The sequence below is a fragment of the Gymnogyps californianus genome, unplaced genomic scaffold (genome assembly GCF_018139145.2).
Source record: "Gymnogyps californianus isolate 813 unplaced genomic scaffold, ASM1813914v2 HiC_scaffold_33, whole genome shotgun sequence".
In the NCBI taxonomy this organism is placed as follows: Eukaryota; Metazoa; Chordata; class Aves; order Accipitriformes; family Cathartidae; genus Gymnogyps; species Gymnogyps californianus.
The window spans coordinates 145,839-162,231 of NW_026114213.1; positions in this window are offsets into that span (position 1 = coordinate 145,839).

A 16,393-nucleotide genomic window follows, 5' to 3' on the forward strand; every position below is an offset into this window, starting at 1 on the left:
CCACAAAGTCCCCAAGAAGCTGGTGCTCTATAAGACCTGCGTAGAGGTAGAGCAAGTTAAACCCTCCAGTGATGTCCACCACAAAGAGAAATTTCTTAGCAGCGACCCCTGGAGAAGCCCCCAAAATATGTGCTAGATTCCCTGTTGTAGAAGTGTAAGGCTTTTCATCCATTTTGAGCTTTGTTTTCTTTATGACAGGGTCATAGACCTGGCCTACTGCCTGAGAGTCAACAGCTGAAGCTTTGTTGTGGGGGTTAATGAGATGGTTCATACATTCCATCAACATGTAGAGGGACAAATAGCCTTTCCACAAAGTATACTGCCATGTGTTACGAAAATTTCACAACTGGCCCGTGCCAACTGAGGAGAGAGGCTAGGAAGCAAAGTATAGAATTACAAGAGTAATTCTTTATTCATGCGCACAAGGTGCCCCATTCAAATTGGGGCATCCCGAATGCGGGTTTACACATGGTTTTACACATGGCAACTATAATTCTATGGCATCATCATCCATCTCCTTCTTTCTTGATCTAGACGTCCCTGGAGTCAGTCTCGCTACAGTTACTTATCTATGATGCCAGTTAATGGGAGGGTTTCACAGAGGTGTTAGAGGGGCTAGGATGCTGGTGTTATCTCAGTAGTCCAGGGATATCCTTTATTCTTCAGGATGGGGGCTGTCCTTCTCTTTGCAATGAGCTGGGGCCCTTTAGTCATGCTGATTTAACCATGACTATGCAGTATACAATGTAAACTATATATATCTCTCTCTCAAGAAAGTTTATACAATTTCATACTATAAAGACTAATTGGTACAATAGTTAGGGAATGAGATTTTCCTAACACGTGTCTTACCCTGCAGCACTATTTCAAAGATGGTATCTTTGTTAATGTTATTCCAGTTATGCGGGTACTGTATTTCTGGCAGCCCCACCTTCCACTTGCCTGAGAGCTCCAGGGGCCTCACCAGCTGTATGATGAAGTTTGAGCTGGTGTTTTCTGGGAAGATTCTGGCACTGGGATTGCTGGGTAGCATGACATAGAACCCCTCCATCTGCCATCCTTCTTTTTCCCCCACTCCAACCCCATTCACTAGATGTCCTGGATTTTGGAGGCTTCTATCCAGCTGTTAAGTTTCTGGGGCCAGTCATACCACTTCACCAGCAGCTGTTTCTTTCTTCCTTTCCCTTTTGCATTGATGATCTTCTCAATTTTGTAGATTCTGTTCTCATCAGGATTCACTTTTAGTTCTTCAGGGTAAAATGTCCCCTCAATTGCTTCATGACCATAGTCTATTAAGCGGTACACAGGTGTCTGTCCCCTTCTCACAATTTCAGCTACTATGAAAATTTCATTCTGTAGTGATTCTGACTGGAAGACCACTGTACATCGAGGAGTGATCTACATAACAGTTAACCTAAGTAGGCCCAGGCCTGTGCTGTGCTGTGCTGTGCTCCACTGTGCTGCGCGTGCAGTGTGGCCTTCAGGTCTGTTTTATGCTGCACAAATCCCTTGGCCACAGCATAAACTCAGCCATCATATTGTGACAGAGGAGCCTGCAGGCAGCTCCCACTTGGTACCAGGTCTTACACCACCTGCGTGGTCTTGCATTTATCTAAAAGCACAGCAAGAACTTCTTATGGGAACATAATTTCGGTTTGACAGAAATGATTAATAGAGATGTTTCCTTGTAAGAAAATCCTATAATAACTTGACTGACTGAAAGGGGAAAATCTCTTCTATGGACAGGGTCTGCCCAGCATGCTGCATGTGGATCGGAGGCCCGTTCAATGCTATACCACTCGGGGTTCCCAGCATCTAAAGGGACGTAAGATTATCTATGCTATTATGTTCTTATAGTGTTAGCTCTAATAATAGCATTGTGAATGATACCTTACAGAGTCTGAGTGCCTTTCTTACTGGGATCGTAATGGACCAGCGCCTCCCAGTGCAAAACACATCCGTGAATGTCTACTCCTAACCTGTTCCTCCTCAAATCTCTCTTTTGCTCTAGACGCTCTGATGTATTCTCCCTTTCCGAGTAGAGGTGCAGATTCTTTAATTTTAAACACATCCTCATATACAGTTTTCTCAGGGTTTAAAGGGTTCACATCCACAGGCCTGGCTCTGATAGTTCTGTGGAAGCTATCCTTATAGCTCTTTATAAACTCTGATAACACAATAATGTAGCGAAAAGTGTTGTGCACTGTAAAATATCTCCACATCTTGGTTTTGAGCATCCTGTTAAAATGCTCTATGACAGAGGCTTTTACTTCATTATTCATAACAAAATGGTGAACATTACACTGCTTTAACAGCTTGTTTCAAGGCTGGTTGATTTTTTTTTCCCCAGTCAGTCTGTAATTTCTGAGTCTTGTGCCCCATGCAAAAACTGTTTTAAAACCCTTGGCTATTTCAGAGCCTGTTTTGCCTTTTAGACCAATGACCCAGGCATGCTTGGTTAATATAGAATCATAGAATCATAGAATATCTCAAGTTGGAAGGGACCCATAAGGATCATCGAGTCCAACTCCCTGCTCCTCGCAGGACTACCTAAAACTAAACCATATGACTAAGACTGTCGTCCAGATGCTCCTTGAACTCTGACAGGCTTGGTGCTGTGACCACTTCCCTGGGAGCCTGTTCCAATGACCGACCACCCTCTCAGTGAAGAACCTTTTCCTAATGTCCAATCTGAACTTCCCCTGATGCAGCTCCATTCCATTTCCTCGTGTCCTATCCCTGGTCACCAGAGAGAGGAGATCAGCACCTCCCCCTCCACTGCCCCCCTTGAGGAAGTTGTAGACTGCGATGAGGTCACCCCTCAGCCTTCTCTAAGCTGAACAAACCAAGTGACCTGTCACTGATAAGATGTACTTAACACCATCATGTTTGAAAAACTGTTGCATATCCACCAAGTCTGCCTGCCATTGTGCATCGACCTCTGCCACAATCACCTTGTTACTTTTCAGGTACTTCCTTGCAACCTTCTGTAAGCTGTAAAGCATCCTGGTTTGCAAGTCAGGTTGCCACTTTCCCTTTCTATCTATCAGTTTTGAATCTGTTAACTATGTCTACAGGTTTTGAACTGTGCAGTTCATTCATTATCTTAGATAAATTCAGATGAGGAAAGACCAGCCATCTACTGGGCTACTCATGGAGACATTGCTGCTTGTCTGTGTTTTTGTTTAGACTCCTCTTCATGGAATGAGTTTGCAGTTTGAAAGCACACGTTCAGGTACTTGGCTACTGAGTACTGAAGAGCAATTCCAAATTTTTTAATATTTCTGATCTTTTTGTATGAAGGTTACAGAGAATGTAACTCTTCACTGAATATAGATGATCAGCATTTCTTCTAAACTAATATTCAGCTATTTCTAATTTGCAATCTTTTTGATATTTAATTGCATTTATGATGATTAGGACACTTGTATCGTGATTATATTACATTAGTGAAAGCAAGTTCCTAAGTTGTCATATTAAGGAAGGTCTGACAAATTTATTTGAAATAAATTCCAAAGGGCACCACCTCTGTTAAAAAACAAATTTATCAGAAAAAAAAAATCAGGTTCAGAAGTTAAACTGATTGCAGACTAAGACTCAGCTCTTGGACAGGAACCCATTTCTATATAGATCCTGATACTAAAACACTATTTGTAGCAATAGCATGCTGAAGATTGTTATTAAAAATGTGTATTTCTTTTTTAAACAGTTGCTTTTTAACTTAGAAGCAGATGTGCATTCTCTACAAACTCAGATGCCCTAATTTAAAAGAAAAGAAAGATTTATATAGAGTCTGAGATAAACAACAGTCGTATTTGGTGGAATCCATTTTAATTATGCGTAGTATAAAACAAAACAGTTCTCCTGAGTCTGTCTCAAAAAAAGGAATATATTAAATCTTAGAAGAGGTGTGTACAGACTGAACAAAGTGAGACAGATCCTATAAATTTCTACAATCCCATCAAATACTGGGATGCTGGTCATCTTCCTTTTTAAAGAAAACATATTTCTTTAAAGATGCTTTACGAGTCTGTATTTGTGACAACATGATTCTGCAGTGGATATGGCTATAGCAGGCAGAGGAGATAATTGTTCTGGGAGAGGAAATTAATAGCAACAAATCTTATTTCTACTGCAGCTTTATATAGAAGGAAATTATTTAGTCTCACAGTTAAAACTGTGGAAAAGAAGATAGAATCAACACTGTGGGCTGAAAACAGAGGAACTTTAACAGCTCTGACTCCATATAGAATTGTTTGCCTAACTCTGTAACTCAAAGACCTTTTCTGTACTGAAATATTTTGCATTTATAGCTGTGTTTGGGAGAACTGTGGAAAAAATAGTTACGCTGACCAAAGCTCTGATGATTACCAGTTTAACAGGCCTTTTTCCTAGGATAGATTGTTTTGTTAGGGGAACTGAATAAAAAAACCAGGCAAATTAACTCATTAAAATGTCCATATTTGTGAAAGAAATTTCTCACATAATTCTTCTAATATATCTATACTGGCTGGTGAATTTTAATGTAAATGAGACCTATGGGTCTCCCTTTTTGAGTCTATGAAGTTTTCCAGTAAAATCAATTCAGCCATAAATACTAAGTAAGTGAGATGAGGAGGAAGATATTTAATGGATAAATTAATTTTGACTAACAATAATTTAGTATGCATTTTGCATCTTTTCCAGTAACAGATCATTAATAAGTTTATTTCAAAAGATAGTGAGTCAGCACATATAGACATGATTTCTTATCAGGCTTTCAACTCTTAACTAATTAATTCCTTCTGGATATATCAACTTAAATGTGACATTAGGACAGGGCTGACTTCCTCCCATTAGCTGGGGACACTTTCAAGATAGGGCAAAAACTGGTGAATTATTCACCAGTTGCTCATTATTCAGCCGCTGCAAGTCTTTAAATAAAGTTCACACTTTTGAATTGGTGTTATGAACTACTGTGCAGCAATACTGATATATAACAAAGGAATGCTAATGCAAGAAGTTGTGAATCCATTAACAAGCTGCTACCTGTGCTTTGATATCCATTGAGAAGACCACTGTCAGCTTCATTTAACAGATTTTACGGAGCTAGCCAGTGGAAAATGTGTTTTAACATTTTTGATGTATATTGCTGCATGCATTTACATTTCCTCTTATTCCTCTCTGATCACTGTTTTCACCCCATAATTATCTACACGTCTTTTAAATACCTCCAGGGATGCTGACTCAACCACTTCCCTGGGCAGCCTGTTCCAATGCTTGATAATGCTTGACAACCCTTTCGGTGAAGAAATTTTTCCTAATATTCAATCTAAACCTCCCCTGGTGCAACTTGAGGCCATTTCCTCTTGTCCTATCACTTGTTACTTGGGAGAAGAGACCAACACCCACCTGGCTACAACCTCCTTTCAGGTGGTTGTAGAGAGCGATAAGGTCTCCCCTGAGCCTCCTTTTCTCCAGGCTAAACAACCCCAGTTCCCTCAGCCACTCCTCATAGGACTTGTTCTCGAGACCCTTCACCAGCTTTGTTGCTCTTCTTTGGATGCACTCCAGCACCTCAATGTCTTTCTTGTAGTGAGGAGCCCAAAACTGAACACAGTATTCAAGGTGCAGCCTCACCAGTGCCGAGTACAGGGGGACAATCACTGCCTAGTCCTGCTGGCCACACTATTTCTGATACAAGCCAGGATGCTCTTGGCCTTCTTGGCCACCTGGGCACACTGCTGGCTCATATTCAGTCAGCTGTGGACCAACACCCCCAGGTCCTTTTCTGCCAGGCAGCTTTCCAGCCACTCTTCCCCAAGCCTGTAGCGTTGCATGGGGTTGTTGTGACCCAAGTGCAGGACCTGGCACTTAGCCTTGTTGAACCTCATACAATTGGCCTCGGCCCATCGATCCAGCCTGTCCAGATCCCTCTGTAGAGCCTTCCTACCCTCAAGCAGATCAACACTCCCACCCAACTTGGTGTCATCTGCAAACTTACTGAGGGTGCACTCAATCCCCTCATCCAGATCATTAATAAAGATATTAAACAGAACTGGCCCCAATACTGAGCCCTGGGGAACACCACTTGTGACCGGCCACCAACTGGATTTAACTCCATTCACCAGAACTCTTTGGGCCTGGCCATCCAGCCAGTTTTTTACCCAGCAAAGAGTGCACCTGTCCAAGCCATGAGCAGCCAGCTTCTCCAGGAGAATGCTGTGGGAAACAGTGTCAAAGGCTTTACTAAAGTCCAGGTAAACAACATCCACAGCCTTTCCCTCATCCACTAAGCGGGTCACCTTGTCATAGAAGGAGGTCAGGTTAGTCAAGTAGGACCTGCCTTTCATAAACCCATGCTGACTGGGCCTGATCACCTGGGTGTCCTGTACATGCCGTGTGATGGCACTCAAGATGAGCTGCTCCATAACCTTCCCCGGCACCGAGGTCAGGCTGACAGACCTGTAGTTCCCCGGATCCCCCTTCCGGCTCTTCTTGTAGATGGGCGTCACATTTGCTAACCTCCAGTCAACTGGGACCTCCCCGGTTAGCCAGGACTGCTGATCAATGATGGAAAGTGTCTTGGTGAGCACTTCCGCCAGCTCCCTCAGTACCCTTGGGTGGATCCCATCCGGCCCCATAGATTTGTATATGTCTAAGTGGTGTAGCAGAGTCCATGGTATGTGCTTTAATATTGTACTGTGTTAGTGCTGTACAAGTGGCAAAAGAGGGAGCTTGCTGACAATTGCAAAAGATGGAGGACCAGCCTAGGAAATCAGCTGTGACTTTCTCAGTTCCATTATTCTTAGGAAAATGGCCATATACTCTAAGATCCCCTTTTCTGAATCTGGGGAATACAATGCATTCAGGTCAAAGCCAAAACCAGCTACCTTACCCTTTGCATAGTTAAGAAATTACTACTTACTTACACTTCAGTGTATGATCATGTGGTAGGTTAACCTTGGCCAACAGCTGGATGCCCACCCAGCTGCTCACTTACTCCCTCTCCTCAACAGGACAGGGCAAGAAAATAGGATGGAAAAGCTTGTGAGTTGAGATAAAGACACAGAGATTGCTTACCAATTACTGTCATGGGCACAACAGACTTGACTTGGGGAAAATTAATTTAATTTATTGCCAACTTAAATAGATTTGAATGATGATAAACAAAGACAAAAAATTAAAACTACATCTCCTCCCCCAACTTTCCCAGGCTTATCTTCACTCCTTCACTCCCGACTCCTCTATCCCCCACTCTGAGCAGTGCAGGGGGAATGGGGAATGTGGGATTAGGGTCAGTACCTAACAGTTCCTCTCTGCCACTCCTTCCTCCTCACACTTTTCCCCTGCTCTAGCGAGGGTTCTTCCAGGGGCTGCAGTCCTGTCAGGAAAAATCTGCTCCAGCGTGGGTTGTCCATGGGCTGCAATTCCCTCAGGAAATATTCAACTGCTCTGGCATGGTGTCTTCCACAGGCTGCAAGAGAATATGTGCTCTGGCACCATGGAGCACCTCCTCCCCCTCCTTCTTCTCTGACCTTGGTGTTCGCACTGCTGTTTCTCACTCTTTTTTTGCTCCTCCTCCTCTGCCTGTGCAGCATTTTGCCCTTTCTTAAATGTTTTCACAGAGGTGCACCAGCTTCATTGATTGACTCATCTTTGGCCTGCAGTGGGTCCATTGCCAAGCCGGCTGGAACCATCTGTGTCTGGCACAGGGCATCCCCTGACCTCTTCTCACAGAGGCCCCCCCTGCAGCCCCCCGCTACCTAAACCTTGACATGTAAACCCAGTACAGATAGATAGCCAATCGAAAGAGACATATTCCCTTTTGTGGCTTGCCAGTACACGATTTAGACAATATGAGGAAATCAGTGTATTGAACTTTCTCTTTGCTGATTCATGTTTGCAAATATAACATCTTTGCTCATAAGTATGTTCATATTTATTACACAGTACTGGTATCACAAATTTCCTCCACTGCAAAGCACTTCTGTGAGATAAAAGCCCAAGGGCAGGAGCATACTGAAGAGATCCCTGGGCTGGCAGTCATCAATCTGGTTCTAGAAGTCATATAGCAGTGTTCTTATAGCACTGTATGCAGCTCTATCACTGGATGCAGGGATAGGACCACTTAGAACTGTGCCACACTCTTGCAGCTGTGTTACTGTGATTACTATTCCACCCCGGATGGTATGTGTGCCATGTTAATATTTCCTCATGACTGGGGTGAGCTCAGGGATCTCTGGATCTTGCAGTACTGGTTGGTACTGTCATATTCTGACTCTGTCTCTGAAAGTAACATTTTTAAAGGATCTCATCAGATTTAGGAAACAATGAAACTCATGGCCCTAGCTACTTTTAGGCTCTGCTATTGAAAATCCCAGTCATATAAACTATAACTTAGTTTATCAATTGATTCTCTGAATTAGACATCAGTGATTATAAATATGATGCATTTAACACCTCTTCCCTGATATTTTATCTCACTGGCCATTGGAAAAGCTGGAAGTGCAAATGATCACATTATAAATCCTTATTTTTATACTGTCACATATATTTCTACAGTAATAGCATTTGAGAAGGGAAAATGTGGGAAGCTTGCAATTTTATTTTTAGATCCCTTTACCTCATTTTTATTGCAGTTTCATTCTGGTAAATTGCTGTACTGTAGAGCTTAATGGAGTGTGTTACCAGAGTGATGGGATCAGTCTACACCGTGTGGTGGTGTGCTCCCCCCCTGCTTAAGCCATAACCACCAGTGGGGGTTGTGATGGCTGCATCCAGCTTACTCTGGACTTTGGGGGATGGATGGCAACATGGTAGCCAAGGGCTGTGTGGAACGGTGAGCCAGACGTGTTGCTGGTATGCAAATATGACTATAAGTCAATCATCTTACTCCATAAATAGTGGACAGCCCAGGGCCCATTGAGCTCTCCTGCACAGCAGCGGGCTGCACACCAGGATCTCCCCTTGAGTAGGGATGCCTCTCAAGGTTACTCCTTGAGGTTGAGAGATTCCTTGCCACAACAGATTGTCGGTAAGTGATTAATAGCATGCTAAACTTTGAAATCCTAACTAAGTGATATAAAGGATTGATTGCACATATATAATCCTTTAGACATAAACCATTGACCAAGTCTAGTCTGGGACTAGGATTGGATCCAGCTGCACCTCGACTCCTCTCTGAGAAGGACTTTAGAAAGCAAGGGGGTCCACTCTGAACCTTGTGACTCAATGGGTCTCCCTGACAGTTTTGTCTGACCCTGTCCTCTATGCAGTAAATATCAAGTGTACCTTGCCACTGAATCTTGTTAAACCACTGTCGCATTTACTATCAAACTTTGTTAAATCACTGTTTTATATCAATAAACATATTGCTACTTCTCTCTTATGAGTGAAGTTCATCACTCCATTCATGACACACTGCAGTGTCAAAAGTGGGCTTGTTAAAATGGTGCTCAAAATTGGCTGTCAAGCACAATTCTAGTTAACACAGTAAAACCATGCTTAACAAATACTCTTACCCGCCACATCATGTGCTTTCAGTCTTATATTTTGGAGAATAAAATAGAATAGAATAGTTCAGTTGGAAGGGACCTACAATGATCATCTAGTCCAACTGCCTGACTGCAAGTTAAAGCATATTATTAAGGGCATTAACCAAATGCCTCTTAAACACTGACAGGCATGGGGCATTGACCACCTCTCTAGGAAGCCTGTTCCAGGGTTTGACCACCCTCTCGGTAAAGAAATGCTTCCTAATGTCAAGTCTAAACCTCCCCTGGCACAGCTTTGAACCATTCCCACGCATCCTGTCACTGGATCCCAGGGAGAAGAGATCAGCACCTCCCTCTCCACTTCCCCTCCTCAGGAAGCTGCAGAGAGCAATGAGGTCGCCCCTCAGCCCCCTTTTCTCCAAACTAGCCAAACCCAGAGTCCTTAGCCACTCCTCATAGGACATGCCTTCCAGCCCTTCCACCAGCTTTGTTGCCCTCCCCTGGATGCATTCAAGGACCTTCACATCCTTCTTAAATTGTGGGGCCCAGAACTGCACACAGTACTCAAGGTGAGGCTGCACCAACGCTGAATACAGCAGGATAATCACCTCTTTTGACCAGCTGGTTATGCTGTGTTTGATGCACCCCAGGATGCAGTTTGCCCTCTTGGCTGCCAGGGCACACTGCTGACTCCTATTGAGCCTGCTGTCAACCAGCACCCCCAGGTCCCTTTCTGCAGGGCTGCTCTCCAGCCACTCCTCTCCCAATCTATACTTGGGCCTGGCGTTACTCCATCCCAGGTGCAGAATCCAGCATTTGGACTTGTTAAATTTCATGCCATTGATGATTGCCCAATGCTTCAATCTATCCAGATCCCTCTGCAAGGCCTCTTGTCCCTCAAGAGAGTCACCAGCACCTCCCAGTTTGGTATCATCAGCAAACTTGCTAATGGTGCATTCAACTCCTGCATTCAGATCATTGATAAATATATTGAACAGAACTGGCCCTAGAATTGTGCCCTGAGGAACACTGCTGGTGACTGGTCGCCAGCCAGATATAGCCCCATTCACTACAACCCTTTGAGCTCTGCCCTTCAGCCAGTTCTTCACCCAGCACAGTGTGTACCTGCCCATCTCACAGTTGGACAACTTGTCCAGAAGGATGCTGTGAGGGACAGTATCAAAAGCCTTACTAAAATCCAGAAAGACTACATCCACCGCCTTCCCTTCATCCACGAGGAGGGTGACCTTATCATAGAAGGAGATCAAATTAGTTAAACAGGACTTTCCCTTCATGAACCCATGTTGACTGTGCCTGATGATTGCATTGTCCTTTAAATGCCTTTCAATAGTACCCAGTATGACCTTCTCCATAATTTTTCCAGGAACTGAGGTTAGACTAACAGGTCTGTAGTTCCCTGGGTCTTCCCTCACACCCTTTTTGTAAATTGGAATAACATTGGCTAGCTTCCAGTCAGCAGGGACCTCCCCAGACTCCCAAGACCTTTGGTAGATGATCGAGAGGGGTCCTGCCATAACATCCACTAGCTCCTTCAGTACTCTGGGATGAATCCCATCAGGCCCCATGGACTTGTGAACATTCAGCTGATACAGCTGGTCCCTTACAATTTCAGTGCCCACAAATGGAAAGTCACTGTTCCTACAGTCATGGTCCTCCAACTCAGGGGACCAGGCAGCCCAAGGTCTATCAGTATTATTAAAGACTGAGGCAAAAAAAGCATTGAATGCCTCTGCTTTTTCTTCAACCCTATTTGTCAAGGGACAATAGGGATGTTTGACTGACACAACACTGGTCAGTTTCAACTCTAGTTGAACTTTGGCCTTTCGTGTCTTCTCCCTGCATATACGAACCATGGCTCTGTAATCTTCCTGCAAAGCCTGACCTTGCTTCCAGAGATTGTACAATTTCTTTTTCCTCTTGAGCTCCACGAGGAGTTCCCTGGTCAGCCAAGCTGGTCTTCTGCCCCACTTGCTTGACTGATGACACAGTGGAATCGCCTGCTCCTGTGCTTCTAAAAGGTGGTTCTTAAAGACTGACCAGCACTCGTGGACTCCTAAGCCCTCAAAAGCAGATTCCCAGGGGACTCTGCTAAGTAGCTCCCTGAATAGCTTAGAGTTTGCTCTCCAGAAGTCCAGGGTAGCAACTCTGCTGTCCTTTTTTCTCATTGCACTGAAAATTTTAAGCTCAACCATTTCATGACCACTGTGGCCAAGACAGCCACCTACCATCACATCCCCCATGAGTCCTTCTCTATTCACAAATAGCAAGTCTAGGAGGGCGTCTTTCCTAGTTGGCTCCCTGAGTACTTGTGACAATAAATTATCTTCCACAAACTTCTGGAATTTCCCAGACTTGCTTGTCACAGCAGTACGATATTCCCAGTTGATGTCTGGGAAGTTGAAATCTCCCATAAGGACAAGGGCTACCAATCCTGAAATTTCTCCTAATTGCCTACAGAATAACTCATCAGTGCTTACATCCTGGCTGGGCGACCAGTAGTAGACACCCACTACAACATCTGCTTCAGAGCACAATGATTCATAGTGGTGACTTTGTGGAAGAGTGCTTGGGGAATGATGATATTAAAAGATTAAAGGACTTAGATGTGAGACAGTCTGGGCAGAATCCCTATGCTAGCTAATATTCTTTTGATCTATTTTAATATAAACAACTCTACGGTAATTTCTTTGGTAAGTATTGTATCTGCTTCATCAGTACCTTTCACAATTAAGATTTATATATGGTATGAGTAAGATGGTTTGAGTTTCATTAAGCATATGATGAGAAATATTTTTTTTTAAGGATAAAGTTTCTCATGCAGACAAGAAAAATTAAAGAACTAGTAATGATTATAATTCACTGAAAGGATGGATTTTATTACTAAACAGGTACATAGAATTAAATCTTAATAGGTAATGCTTTTTTCCAGACAATAAGACTTTTTAGGACTTCAGAGAGTTTCCCATTGTATCTCAGGATGAAACCTAAAGCTTCTGGTGAGAGCACTTCCCTGAGCATGAGAGAAGCCCAGACTTAGGTCACTCTGCTGGCAGATATTAAGCAGGGCCTCTGGACCTGACTCAGTACTTACCTACAGTACTGCTTGTGTCTGTGTATCTCACTCTAACTTTTCCAGAAATCCCACCTTGGCTCACTAGATTTTCAGTGTAAGCTTTGATGTTCCAGTGAAAAGTTTTGCTTTGACAAATTGGCATTTTCTACCGAAGGAAATTCCATCAATAATTCCTGCTGGTTCTACCTACTCTTTTTAGGCAGATTTCGACTCAGGGTATGTTAGGCAAGGGAAAAGAATGTTATTTTTCTGAGCAAGAGGCATACTCACATTAAGAGCTTGAAAGAGGGAAGTGTAGAGTAGGGTTTCAAGTGGAAAGGAAAGAATGCTTGTTTGTGGGACCCTATGAAGAGCTTGCAAGCACCAGAAGCTTAATTTCCCTTGCATCTCAGCTCCCCCACATGTCCCAGGGACACCACTCAACCTCATTTGGGCTGAAAGATGAGGAGGAAGGAATCATTTTATCAGTGATAGACAGGAATATGAAACAATATAGAGGATATCTCTGGTGTGAGTTGACTTTTTTTTTTTGACTGATGTGGAAAAGCAACAAAATATAGCCTATTAATTTGGTATTGAAGAAGTCAAAGTATATTTTCAGTGCTAGATATATGAAAATCCATTGTAATAAAAATAAATGCATTTTCCCTGCTCTTCTTCTATCATTTTTCCTTATTGTTGTGATAACTACAGCTTGATTTTGCCCAAAATCTAATAATGTTTTAGCATATTTTCTAAGTTTTTTTTCCACTGAGAATTTTCTTGAATTTAGACTTGTTTGAAAAAAGTTCTGTGGAAAAATAATGAAGCTGCTTCTTTTCTATTATTTTATTTTTCTTGTCTGAAGTGGGCCCTAGGCCATGATTCCTATGGTGATAGGCCATCTGGGTTGGAAATCTGACTCCAGAATTGAGGGTAATCTCATTGTCATGTGGAAAGAGGAAGTAAGTTAGAGAAACATCTATTTTTTACCTTGGACAAGTTTGTTAACTTGGATGCAGTGTTTTGTAGCTGTTTTGCCTTCTACAAAGTCTGGAAAGTTCTGCTTTCTCCTTTTTTTACCTGAGGAGTAGTAACACATAGTTACAAAATTGAAACACAGGTTTATTTTCATGATTTCTAAAATTAAGGTGTAAGAGGAATATGTAGATTGAAAAATATAACAGTTCAGCATGGGGCATTATTCTTGGTATTATTTGTTAGAGAATTTAAAATGTATTTACTACAACTGTGTTTCTATATTATAACAGGCACTCATATAAAATATTCATAGAGAAAATATAAAGACAATATCATTTTGTGTCCCCTCTGTCTGCTTTGGAACAGCTCTGATCCTTCTACAGCATATAGAAAACTTTTATAGTTACAGAATTGCATGAGAGACATGCATAAGAGAGGATATTCAAATAATGTAAATATGTTCATACATATACATTTTCTGGATAAAATGTGAATGTATGTGAATGTTAAATGGATAAATGTGAATATATTTCTATATTTAGAATTCCACATGGGGGAGGAAAGTACATTTATCTTCTGGCATCAGTATTACATCCATAAGAATGAGTACGAATGCTTCTGATTGCAAAACCGTGGTGCACATCTCTCTATACATTCACATGTGCTGGAACTGTGTAGTGCGCTGTCTTTGTTCCTACATTCATCATATAGAGGGGACCCTTGTGATCATCTTCTCCGGCATCTTGTGTAACGGTCAAAAAGTCTTGTTCAGTAATAGTGGTTTATCTGTTCACATGAATTTTGTTGTAAATCCAGAACAACAACATTATAGATTTTGTAGAGGTGTAATATATCAGCTTGCACCAATACTATTATATAATAAGATCCTGTTATGCACAAATGAGTAAACAAGGAAAGCAGAGCTTTAACCTCAGTAGGGCTGGAAGAAGCCATGGGGTGGTACACATTAGTGTCTGTTTGAGGCAGCCAACGCTGAGCCACTGGCCTTCTGCTGGGAAATGGCAGCAAAATCTGTCCACTTTCAAATGCAACATCACCACGCATCTACTGGGTGCCCCAATGTATTGGGTTTGCATGGCAAGGTTTTGGTAGTGGGGGGGGCTACAGGGATGGCTTCTGTGAGAAGCTGCTAGAAGCTTCCCCTGTGTCCGATAGAGCCAATGCCAGCCATCTCCAAGACGGACCCGCCGCTGGCCAAGGCTGAGCCAATCAGCAACGGTGGTAGCGCCTCTGGGATAACATATTTAAGAAGGGGAAAAGTTACTGCACAGCAGCAATTGCAGCCAGAGAGAGGGGTGAGAATATGTGAGAGAAACAACTCCGCAGACACCAAGGTCAGGGAAGAAGGAGGGGGAGGAGGTGCTCCAGGCGCCAGAGCAGAGATTCCCCTGCAGCCCGTGGTGAAGACCATGGTGAGGCAGGCTGTCCCCCTGCAGCCCATGGAGGTTAACGGTGGAGCAGATATCCACCTGCAGCCCATGGAGGACCCCACGCCAGAGCAGGTGGATGTCCGAAGGAGGCTGTGACTCCATGGGAAGCCCGCGCTGGAGCAGTCTGTTCCTGAAGGACTGCACCCCGTGGAAGGGCCCCACGCTGGAACAGTTCATGAAGAACTGCAGCCCGTGGGAAGGACTCACATTGGAGAAGTTCGTGGAGGACTGTCTCCCGTGGGAGGGACTCCACGCTGGAGCAGGGGAAGAGTGTGAGGAGTCCTCCCCCTGAGGAGGAAGGAGCAGCAGAAACGACGTGTGAGGAACTGACTGCAACCCCCATTCCCCGTCCCCCTGCGCCGCTTGGGGGGAGGAGGTAGAGAAATTCTGGAGTAAAGTTAAGCCCGGGAAGAAGGGAGGGGTGGGGGAAAGGTGTTTTTAAGATTTGGTTTTATTTCTCATTATCCTACTCTGATTTGACTGGTAATAAATTAAATTAATTTTTTTTCCAAGTCAAGTCTGTTTTGCCCGTGATGGTAATTGCTGAGTGATCTCCCTGTCCTTATCTCGACCCACGAGCCTTTCGTTATATTTTCTCTCCCCTGTCCAGCTGAGGAGGGGAGTGATAGAGCAGCTTTGGTGGGCACCTGGCATCCAGCCAGGGTCAACCCACCACACCCATGTTGTAAATGGGTTGTAAATAGTTGCAAAAGAATTTTAGATATAGATTAACCAAGTATGCAGAAGTTATGCCATTTCTACACCTGCATCCTTGAAGAATATCAGAAACCGGTGAGAACAGACAAAGAAAGGCAGAAGCTGTGACAAACTGCTTACCAAGGACAAGCAGGCCTACGCACCAAAGATTAGCAAGTCTGCATACCGAAACAATACGTGCTAAAAGGGCAAGATGTTCCTCAGTGTCGGTGTTGTACCCCCTGGCTCTGCTGACTGAATTACAAAACAAACTGCACGATGAGCCAACTCATAGCCATATAAGGAGAAAGACTCAAGAGTTCATCACTTGAGAAACCACCAGGGACCACTAGAGACCGACCCCCCCAAGACCTCTGTGGATGCCCCTAAGAGACCCAGGACACATGCGTAAAGACTGTGCAGATATTATAATTAGTTCTGGGAAATGTAGTGAATATGTACGATCATTCCGGGAAATGTAATACTGTATATTGAAGAACCATATAAAGGGCGGCTGATACAATATGCGGTGTGCATGTTAGGTGGAGCGATCCCCCATGCACCCGGCGCCGAATAAAGTAATGCCTGCTCTTTAAGATGGTCTGTGTTTGATTCCCAAATTTCGGTGACATCCACATGCTAATAATATTGTTACCAAAGACTTAGACAATTTGATGAAGGGCCCCTTTGTGTAAACTTTGTACAGATAGAGCAAG